Consider the following 12,175-nt stretch of genomic DNA (forward strand, 5'->3'; position numbering starts at 1 on the left):
TAATTGTTTCAATTGGAGATCCATATGGGAAAAAATCTCGACACCTGCCTCATACCAGACACCCACCTTGCCAACACACACACACACACACACACACACACACACACACACACACACACACACACACAGTAGACTCCAGTAAGAACAGGAAAGGAAAAACAGTAGGACGAGACAGAATAACATCAGCATCCTGGGGTAAACAATACCGAGTGCTGGTAAGGCTATGAAGAAGTAAGAACTCTCAAGATTCTGGTGGGAGTGTAAACATCCACAAGCACCTTGGAAAACTGACCCAACAATTTTACTCCTATGTATATATTCAATAAAAATGCAAGGACATGTACTAGAACATTTATAGCATTACTGTTTGTAATAGCTAAAAACTGAAAATATACTATTATCCATCAACAATAGAACTGATAAATGTATTCTTACATTGACATACATTAATGAGAAAGGACATTCCATAATTATAAGCATCAATATGGGTGCATCTTGCAAATAATGTGGAGTGACAACAGCTTGACAAAATATGTACTGTAGGATATCATTCAAACAATGAAAAAAATAGATCACACTTGTATATGCTATTAAAATTCAGGTGACTGATTATACTTCGTGGAGGTTGGTGACTGGAAGGGGTTCAAGAGAAATCAAGATAATTGCTTTGGTTTTTTCAATCTGTGTGCTAAGGAATGTTCAATATTTGAACTGTTTACTTATGATAGGTGCACATTTCTGTATGTTTATTATAATCCAATAGTTCAAAACTATAAAAAAGAAAAATACATTTACACAAAAATTTTACATTTACCTACTATTTTCTAACACTATTTTAAATATTATGTTTTAAATTACATTTACATTGACTATGTTTGTCGGGGTATAGACATGCACTTGATTTCCACCTCTGTATAAGAACATGCAAGATCTGAAGAGGTTTTACTTAGTGCAGTATATTAAATTCCACTTGTCAAAGTTAAGAAATACATATTCTTCTTATGCACACACGATCATTTAAAAATGTATCCTGCATTAGGCTGAAAGTTATCCTCAACATATCAGAAAGAGAAGGTATCAGTCATCATGGTTTTTTGACAGTACAGTTAAGAAATACAGTTATTTTAAAAAACAGCCAAGAAAAAACCTATAAGTATTAAAAATTCAAAAATACATTGGTATATAATTCACAGTTTAAAAAATCATAATAGAAGTTTAAAAGCACTTAGAACTAAAGGGTAATGAACAACCTATGGGTTTCAACTGAAGTGGTGCTTCCATGGAAATTTTCAGCCCTACATATTTTCAGGAAAAGTTATATTTAGAGAAAATTATTTTATACCAAATATTTAGAGAAAGAGACAAGGTTTAAAACTAATGCATAGGATCCATCTGAAGTTTGAAAAACAAAATAAATCCAAAGAGATTAAAAGAAATATATAGTAAAAATCGGAGTGTAAACAAAAGACAAAATAAATGTCCCGTATGGAGGAATAAAAAAATCTAAAAACTTGTCTTATGAAACAATATCAAAAAGGCACACTTTTAGTGGTATACCTAGGAAAATAAAAGATATATAATAATTTTTAAATGATAAATAATAAAAAGGAATTTAAAACACAAGGAAATACTGCTAACAACTATTTGCCAACATTTTAGTCAAATTCAGTTAAATGTATACATTTATGGGGAAAGATAGCATAGTAAAGCATTTTTTAAGTCATATAAAATACTTTACATCTGTGTTCTGAGTAAATACATAACTTTTATTTATTTATTTTAGTTTTTTTTAACGTTTATTTATTTTTGAGAGACACAGAGAAACAGAGTGTGAGCGGGGGAGGGGCAGAGAGAGAGGGAGACAGAATCTGAAGCAGGCTCCAGGCTCTGAGCAAGCAGTCACCACAGAGCCTGATGCAGGGATCAAACCCACAAACTGTGAGATCATGACCTGAGCCGAAGTTGGACGCTCAACCAACTGAGCCACCCAGGCACCCCTCTATTTTTACTTTAAATATGCATTCATTAAGATCTCATTTACCTACAGCATCTTTTTTCTGCAATTTGTTGTCTACCATCAATGAAAAGTGACATTGTCATTAAGAATAGAAATTAAGTTTTTTGATGGATTTGATAGACTACCTCCATCAAACATTTATTTTTCAGCTTTGAGATATAATTGACATATAATATTGTATAAATTTAAAGTGTACATGTTGAGGGCCGCCTGGGTGGCTCAGTTGGTTAAGCATCTGACCTCAGCTCAGGTCATGACTTCATGGTTCGTGGGTTCAAGTCCCGCTTCGGGCTCTGTGCTGACAGCTCAGAGCCTGGAGCCTGCTTCTGATTCTGTGTCTCCCTCTCTCTCTGCTCTGTTACTGTCTCCCCCCCATTCATGCCCTGTTACTGTCTCTCAAAAATGAATGTTAAAAAAAGTTTTAAAGTGTACATGTTGATTTCATACACATATATTACAAAATGATTACCATCATAGCATTAGCTAACACCTCCATCATGTCAAGTAACTACTATTTCTTTTTGCTGTCAGCCATTTACAATCTATTCCCTCAGCAACTTTCAAGTATATAATACAGTACTATTAACTATAATCATCATGCTGTGCATTAGATTCCCCCAAGCTTATTTCTTTTTATAACCAGAAGTTTATACCATTTTAGGAGTTTGGCTTGTGTGTGTCTTTGTGTGTGCATGTGTCAAAAAGAACCTTTATTAGTTATTTATAATCTCCTCTTCTGCTTTTCTGCTTTCTTGCCAGATGCCTTGGAACAGGAGCTTTCTGGGCTTGAGATTTCTGACCCTTCCCAGCTTTTGGAGGCGCTGCCTTCTGGCCTGCAGCTTATGGGGCAGAAATCTTCTGGACTGCAGCCTTCTTGCCTGTGGCGGCAAACTTTTTTTGCTGGAAACTTTGCAGCAACTTCTCCAGCTGCACCCTTAGCAGTGGGTACATTTCTAGGAGAAGATTCCAGGACAGCTGCTTTTGGTAGCTTTCTAACTTCAAGCTTGATTATTCTTTTCCTCCTTTTCTTTGCCTTCATGACTTTATAGTGATCAAAATCTGTCATCTTGGCTTTCCTTTCTCTGGCTTTAATCTTCTTGACCCATCCCATGGCCGCGCATTTCCTACTGGTGTCTGCCTTCTGCCAGGCTTGTCCGACGTACTTTGGGCGGGCACTGTGTGGGAACTTGAGGATGAAGTCAGTGAGCTCCATGAATTTGAAAGGCATAATATATCTCCTTACCTGAATGCAAGGTCCATCAACCAAAGCCCCCTTCTGGTCAATAGCATCTATAATCTGGACCATCCTCCCGGCATGAAGGCCAAAGGAAATGTAGGCCACCTGGCCAACCTCTATAAAACACTTGAACATCATTTTGGTGGCATTGCACAAGAGAGGTTTGGCTTTTTTAGATTTCATGTGTAAGTGACGTCACACTATATTTGTCTTTCTCTGACATTTCACTTAACATCATGCCCTCAAGTTTCACCATGTTGTTACAAATGACAGGATTTCCTTTTTTCTCATGGCTGAATAACATTCCATTGATCCCATGGGGGCAGGGTTTGTTCAGAACTACCACTTGTGTCTTAACCCCACAACCCCACATATATTGTTTTTGGTATTCAGACTAAAGCTCTTTATAGGAGTTTACTGGACAGAGGACATTGCTCTGGGGATAGATGGAGGGACCCTGAGCCTGGGTGATGGTGCTCCAGTCCTGGCCATGGGTGAAGTGGGTTAGATCTGCCCATGCCTGTGAGTCCACATATGTACAATGGAATGTTATATATACACACACCCATTCCCCACATCTCCATCCATTCATCTATTGATGGACACTCAGGTTATTTCCATATCTTGGGTATTGTGAATAATACTGCAATGACCATGGGAAAGCAGATATCTCTTCAAGAACCTGTTTTCACTTACTTTGGGTAAGTGTTGAGAAGTAGGATTGCTAAATAATATAGTATTTCTAGTTCTAATTATTTTGAGAAAACTCCATACTATTGTCTATAGTTGCTGCATCAATTTATATTCCCATAAATAGTGCGCAAGGGTTCTCTTTTCTTCACATTCTTGCCAACACTTGTTCTCTCGTCTTTTTGATAATACAATTCTAACAGATGTGATATCTCAGTGTGGTTTTTATTTGCATTTTTCTGATGACTAGTAATGTTGTACCTTTTCGTGTACCTGTTGCCCATTTGCAGGTCTTTGGAAAAACGTGTATTAAATTTCTCTGCCTATTTTTTTTTAATGGTATTTTCTTTGTTGTTGAATTATAGGACTTCTTTATTTATTTGGTATATTATCCCCTTATCAGATATATGATTTAGAACTTTGTAGGTTCATTGTGTAGATACTTTCATTTGCTATGCAGAAGCTTTTTCAATTGATATAATCCCACTTATTTATTTTGCTTTTGGGATCATAATAAATCATTACCAAGACCAAGGTCAAGAACCTTTTTCATTAGGTCCTCTAGAAGATTTACAGTTTCAGTTTTTATTTTTAGGTCTTCAATCCATCTTGAGTGAATTTTTGTGAGTGATATAAGATAATGGCCCATTTAATTCTTCTGCATGTGGTTATCCAATTTTCTCAACATCATTTATTGAAAAGACTATCTTTTCCTCATTAAGTATTCTTGGCTCCCTTTTCAAAGATTATTTGATCACATATGCAAGGGTTTATTTCTAGCCTCTCAATTCTATTCCATTGGTCTATGTGTCTATTTTTATGATGATACCATACTGTTTTCATTACCACAGCCTTGTAGTATGGTTTGAAATCAAGAAGTGTTACACCTCTAGCTTTGATCTTCTCTCTAGATTGTTTTGGCTATTTGGGGTCTTTTGTGGTTCCATGAAAAATTTATGATTGTTTTCCTACTTATATAAAAAATGTCATTGGAATTTTGACAGAGAGTGCACTGAATCCATAAATGGCTTTGTATAGTATGGACATTTGAACAATATTAATTCTTAGAATCCATATCTTTTTACTTGTTTGTCTACTTAACCAAACTTTAATTAGGTTCCTTTGAGTTTTTTTCTCAAGGGAGCCTTGACTTTGGCTTGCCTTTACCAAGAATACTGCTGAATCAGTTTAGTAAGAATTACCTACCCTTAATATACAGTCAAGTTCATTATCCCCTACTCTTGATATCGTCACCCCCTGCTTTTACTTTTATTTGGAGTTCAATCTTTCTACTCCTACTGCAACAGTCTTGAATAAAATCTCCTGTACTGTTAACAAATGTCAGAATAGTTTTTAACTTTTAAGAAAACAATAATAATAAGCCATACAAAATCTTGGTTTTACATCTCTCTGAAGACAGGTTAAGAAACCGTTATCTTTAATGTATGTCACATTCCTTTCTATTTACCAAATGTGAGAGCTCATTTAGCATATTGGTTAAGAAACTTGGTTTAGGTACTGGCTATGTTAACTATGTGACCTTGGGCAAATTTTCAAAACTTTGAAAATTTCCCTTGAAAGAAAAAAAAAGAAAAGAAAAGAAATATCCTCTTTCCTCAAATTATAGGAGGAGTGAGGGATTTGGATTGATTACTGGACTTTTTAGTACAAGAAAGCCTTCTACTGGTATAAGTAAAGTGCAATTTCGTTTATCTGTGGTAACTAATTTATTGTTGGAAGGGTTGTACGCAAGGAAAATAGGATATTTTTGTTTTTTTTTAAGTTTATTTTCATTTGAGAAAGAGAAAGAGAGCAAGCAGGAGAGGGACAAAGAGAGGGAGACAGAATCCCAAGCAGGCTCTGCACTGCCAGCACAGAGCCTGATGCAGGGTTTGAACCCACAAACCGCAAGAACATGACCTGAGCTTAGGTCAGGAGTCAGATGCTTAACTGACTGAGCCACGCAGGTGCCCTGAATATAGGATATTTTTAAATGAACAGAAAATGGCAGACAACATCTATACAAAGGATACAAGAATTTGTAAGATGAGAAATTATTTCAGGTGAAAATTTGTCCTCAAAATCAACCGTCATGCAGACAAAAAAAACCTTGACGCAGACATTCAAATACTTAGAATATAAAGGGTTCCTTGGGGTCACTCAAGGCCAGAAAGAATCTATGTCCCAGGCAGTTAGACTACAAAGACCCCATGTGCAAAGGGATTGAGATAGAGCCCTCACAGGGTATTGCCTCAGCAATGGGGCCAAATTCTATACAGACTGAAGCCTGTTCCAGTCCCAATTAGCACATATTCAAAACAATCTTCCTAAGCATGAATATCCCAAGTAATGACATCAAAGAACAAAGCCCAACTTTATTTAAAGGAACACAAAATGCTCAGCAGTCGACAATTTAAAATACACAGTGCTGGTCTCCTACCTAGAGTTACCAGGTACGCAATGGAACAGAAATGCAATTCACCACTAGCAGGGAAATCAACCAATAGACATCTCCCTCCCCCGCCCCCTAGATGAGGGTAGAATTGGTATAGGACTTAAAAACAGGCCAGAGAAGCAGACTCGCTATGGTCAAACATAAAAGGAAGTAGCATAAGGAGATAATAGGAAGACACACTTAAATATCAAAGCAGATATATAATTCCCTTAAAATCAGGAATTTGTTGAGAAGTGACATAGGATAGCTGTTAAAGTCATCAACTCAGGAGCCACAGTGCCGGGTTTCTATTACCAGCTCTGAAATGACACTTGTGGATCCCTGTTCAAGGTAATTAACATGCCATGCCTCAGTTTCCTTCTCTGTAAAATGAGTATAGTAATAACACTTTCCATCAGGCTTGCTATGAGGGTGAAAATAGTTCTTATTTGTCAAGAACAGAGGACTTTGCAAGGCACAAACTTTAATGGCTATAAAAATGTTTATGAAATAAAATGAAGACAAATAACCTAGCTTTCCTCCCATGAACACCCAGAAAGCAGGCTCCCTCTCAACTCACCTCCATTTTTATTCTTGAGTTTTCTCTGTAGCCAAAGGGCCTGCAGGAGTTCAGAAGAGTCAGGAGGTCCCGGAGTGTTGAAATTTGCTCACACTTCTGTGCTTCTAGCAGTCTTTGAAGCTGATGGGAGGTGCGGCCACTCTTAAAGCTAATGGATGTGATTGCTCCTCCGCTACCCCCTACTAGCACTCTCATCAGGCTGGCTCATATTCCTCACCCAGTCTCTGGGAGTCACCGATTCATAGAGACCTTCCCAAACAGCAACATCTCAAAGAGGTGCCTCCCTGTTATTCTGTCTTCAACCTTCACTAACACTTTCTACAGGTCAATATAACTTAGTAAAGTGTAGCTCCCCCACTAGTTTATAAACTCAGCAAAATCACGGAGCTTGCCTACAAGTGAATTCAGCTGTAAAACAGCTTCCCAGCTCTGATTCTACAAAGGAATCAGCTGGAAGGCATTTATTTCAAAGGCCAACCCCAGTGATTCAGATTTAATAATTTTGGGTTGGGTCCCAGGCATTTGTGTTTCGAAAAACTCCTTCCATGATTCCAACATGCAGCCTGGGTTGAGATCTGCTGCCTTAGAGGAACAGTGTGTACTTTGCCATGAGCTCTACCTGACTGCAGGGGCCTCCTCTGTCCATCGCCACCTCACTATGCTCCAGGCAGGTGGAGACTGTTGTCACTGTGAGCCACACCCAGGCTACAGATTAGAACTGCCTGAAGACTGTTTTGACTATCCTGGTACCTGCAGTTTTCCAGAGATTTTCACTTGAGGATATAGTTTGGGAACGAATCATCAGGAGTACTGAATGTTTCTAATACGTGACCAAAGTGGAGACACTCCTCTTAAAAAAGGTCTCATGGGCAGGAGACTTTCTTTTGCTTCCTGACAAAAGGATAGTAGTTCTCAAGAATCTCTTGGGGCCTAGGATAAGCGACTGGGGCCTGATCTAAGAAAGCCTTCCTGAGATTTGGGTTCTATTCAAGAGGGGCATGCGGATTTAAAGAAAGTAATTTCACACAATTTTAGGGCTGTTTGTCTTTCTAAAGATGAGGAAATTGAGTATTAAGTTTTAAATCTTAGGGGAAATCTTCTAATTTAGGGGAAACGTTCAATGTTTCTTTGTCAAACAATCTGTAAAATCTGTTGGATAAATTTTGAAATGAGAAGGGAAATAGGGTAGAATCTTGGGAGGAAAAGTTTTTGAAGTTGATGGAAGTGTAAAGTGATACTGGATGTTCTTGTGTGAAGGAAATTCACAGGTCAAAAATATGGGTGACTGCAAGGGTTGGTGGTAATTTCTGATGTGCCAAGGAAGTGACTAAGAAGTATTTTATTTTCCAAGGTGAAAATGGAGTCTTTCCAGCTTTCTGAGTGACAAAAGAAAAAATAAAGACAATTAAGTATTATGAAATAAGAGAGACTGAGCAAGGAGAAACGTTGGAGAGAAACTATGGAAGTTTCTACCAAAAAGTATCATGAAAAGCAGAGAAGCCAGGGGAGACATAGCCGTAAAGACAAACACACACAGTGATTCTCACTGTAAGAGGAGCCACCTTCCCAGGCTGAAGACAATCAGTGTGCATGCTCCCAGGAGGGCGGGGGGGAGGGGGAGAGGAAGAGAGTGTTTAACTGATCAGATTTCAAGAGAGGCCTTTCCATTAAAAATGAGCAAAGCTGTTCACCCTTGTCTATGACTTTCCTCCTCAAGGGTATAAAATATTAGTCTTGTAAAGGGAAGTGCATTTCACCATGATTTAGAGCTGCTTGCATTTTTGAAGATGTGAAAGGAAACTTGTAAGCGATAGCAAATCACCAACTTTAAAGCTTTTTTTTTTTTTTTTTTCGTTACCAACATGCAATAAAACTTAGGAAAATGCGCGCAGGCAATATTTTTGGGATGAAAGGGAATCTAGAAGGAATGGAGGAATGTGGGTAAGAGTGATTAAGGTTTCTGTGTGTATGTAATGACATCAGTGTTCCTGGGTGGGAATAGCCATCAACAAAAAAGAGGTTTGAGGAAAAGTCCAAAATCATGGGTATGAATGGGATCCAAGGGGGAATTTCTGCTAAACCCTAGAACTAGTAGTGCTGTGTCCGTAGATAATAGGGAATCACTACAGGCTTTTTAGTAGCAATATTTTAGGGAGAACATCAAGGCTTCAGGAAACATGAGTTTGGAGTAGAGAGAAAATGCCATATTGGGACAGTTTATGACACTCTTAGCCAAACTGAGAGGAAATACTGATGGAGAGGGTAAGATAGGAGAGTGGAGAACAGAGGAGTGATTGACACATTTCTTGGCAGTGAGTATATCGGTATAGAGGGAATTGGAGGCTCCAGGAGCAGAAACTGGCCCTAATGCCTAGGAACTGGCCACCACCCAGAGTGGATGCTGGACATCAAGGCCCTGGTTTTTAATATAAGTACTATGTCCCAGCATCCTCACTTGATCTGTGATCCTGGACACACATCCTATCTTCTATTTGAATCTTGGTATCTTCCACTGAAAAGTGGGAGGGGGTGGGGGATGGGTAAACCAACTAATTCTGGACAACAGCCCTTTAGATTAATTCAAGGATTGGGACTTTGATTGGATATGCCAAATCCCTTCAGCTATTCCTAAACTAATGTTTGAGTGGATAACTGGGAGAGGGTGTGTTTGACTTCAACTAGAAGTGCAGGAATTCAAAGCATTCTTGGCCCCATACTCTCAACTAAATAAAAGATTGTCTCATTTGTGCAAATGCACATTCTTGACTTCTGACTTTTCTTTGCATTTAACTGGAAGCTTCTAAGAGCTTCCAGTTAAACAGGAAGTGCTGAAACCCCAGTCTCTATAAAACAGTGGAATTAGCTGAGTTTTCTTCACTCTGGTATCAAAACCATTCTTTCATTAAGGGTCTTTGCCATGGACAATAGCAATAGCATCCTCAGGGGCAACCCCAAATATACTGTTTTTGGTGTTCAGACTAAAGCTCTTTATAGGGGTTTACTGGACAGAGGACATTGCTCCAGGGATAGATGGAGGGACTCTGAGCCTGGGTGGTGGTGCTCTAGCCCTGGCCATCGATAAAGGTTGGTTAGATGCCCCATGCCTGTGAGTCCTAGCTGTGACCCTCTGTCTGGGGTTTAACACACAAGTGGTAGTTCTGAACCAACCCTGTCCCCAGCTGCAAATATTTATTTCTACCCCAGCAAAGATAATGGGGGCCCTTTAGTGACCCAGCAGACACCTAAGTTCTCACAAAGCTTCTATTCTCCATGGGTAAGCAATATTACACAAGAGCCTGCAATACTAGTTATTGTTATACTAGTTATTTCAGTCATTGTTAGAAAAGTGAAAATAAGGTTGTACATGTGTACGTAGCTGATAAAAGTTGTTCATGAGAAAGATTTGTGAAACTGGGATCTTCACAAAACAGAAGTAAAATACCTTTTTATAAACTTAAGAAAGGTAGATAAACAGGTATAAGAGACACAATATATCTAAATTGTTTACCTTATATGTTATATATTCACATCACCCAACAAGTGGTTGCTGAGGTTAAGAAGCATCAGCTGCAATCTCACAAGAAGTGAACCAAGGCCCAGGAACATTAAATAATGGGGCTCTGCTCACACAGCCCAAGAATACTGACAGCAGGATTTCACTCTACTGATTCTTTTATCCACAAGTTTACCGTATGGTTAATGACCCTCCAGACAATAATTTTGGGGAAAGGGTATGAGAAGGGTGACAGATCCTAGGTCATCAGGAAGCTGAGCTCCCTTCCTGTCTGTTGGCCTCTCTATATATATTTGGGTCCTATCCAAGCCCTGGCCAATAGCAGAACCGGGGAGTCCTCAAGTTCAATTCCATGTTTTGTTCATTCCATTGGTATTGTGAAGAGAAGGACTCATGAAATCCCTTGTCTCCCAAGTGGAACTGGGATCCAGGTTGAAATTTTCAGTTTAGGATCTGGATCAGAGACAGGGTGGGTGACTGCAACTGGGGATGGAGTCTACAGAAAGAAAGGCAGGGTTCAAGGTGCACGGCTCTCATCCAGAGCATGTAGGGTGAAGGGGGTGGAGAATAGAAATAAGTAAAGAAGCAAACCAAACCAAAACAAAAACCTGGGAAATGGCAAAGTGGGAAATGACAAATAAGAGTATAATGGACGTAAGAAAAATTTTTTTTAATTTTATCTTTTATTTTTTAAAATGTACATCCAAATTAGTTAGCATATAGTGAAACAATGATTTCAGGAGTAGATTCCTTAATGCCCCTTACCCATTTGGCCCATCCCTCCTCCCACAACCCCTCCAGCCACCCTCAGTTTGTTCTCCATATTTATGAGTCTCTTCTGTTTTGTCCCCCTCCCTGTTTTTATATTATTTTTGTTTCTCATCCCTTATGTTCATCTGTTTTGTCTCTTAAAGTCCTCATATGAGCTGGTCAAATGATTTTTGTCTTTCTCTGACTGACCAATTTCACTTAGCATAATACCCTCTAGTTCCATCCACATAGTTGCAAATGGCAAGATTTCATTCTTTTTGATTGGTGAGTAATGCTTCATTTTATATATATATATATATATATATATATATATATATATATATATATATATATGCCACATCTTCTTTAGCCATTTATCCAATTTATCCATTGATGGACATTCGGGCTCTTTCCACACTTTGGCTATTGTTGATAGTGCGGCTATAAACATGGGGTGCATGTGTCCCTTCGAAACAGCACACCTGTATCCCGTGGATAAATGCCTAGTAGTGCAATTGCTGGGTCATAGGGTAGTTCTATTTTTAGTTTTTAGTTTTTGGAAACTTCATAATGTTTTCCAGAGTGGCTGCACCAGCTTGCATTGCCACAAACAATGCAAAAGAGATCCTCTCTCTACACATCCTCGCCAACATCTGTTGTTGCCTGAGTTGTTAATGTTAGCCATTCTGACAGGTGTAAGGTGGTATCTCATTGTGGTTTTGTTATGTATTTCCCTGATGATGAATGAGGTTGAGCATTTTTTCATGTGTCGCTTGGCCACCTGGATGTCTTCCTTGGAGAAGTGTCATGTCTTTTGCCCATTTCTTCACTGGATTATTTGTTTTTTGGTGTTGAGTTTGATAAGTTCTTTATCAATTTTGGATACTAACCCTTTATCTGATATGTCGTTTGCAAATATCTTCTCCCATTCTGTCAGTTGCCTTTTAGTTTTG

At 38.6% G+C, this 12,175-nt stretch overlaps 1 pseudogene; it reads right to left on the bottom strand.

Annotated features, from left to right (window-relative positions):
• Window positions 1-2,734: 2,734 nt before the first annotated feature.
• LOC115513087 lies at window positions 2,735-3,392 on the bottom strand (annotated as a pseudogene).
• Between the last annotated feature and the right edge of the window lie 8,783 nt (window positions 3,393-12,175).

Source organism: Lynx canadensis, chromosome B1 (assembly GCF_007474595.2).
Source record: "Lynx canadensis isolate LIC74 chromosome B1, mLynCan4.pri.v2, whole genome shotgun sequence".
NCBI classification, from domain to species: domain Eukaryota; kingdom Metazoa; phylum Chordata; class Mammalia; order Carnivora; family Felidae; genus Lynx; species Lynx canadensis.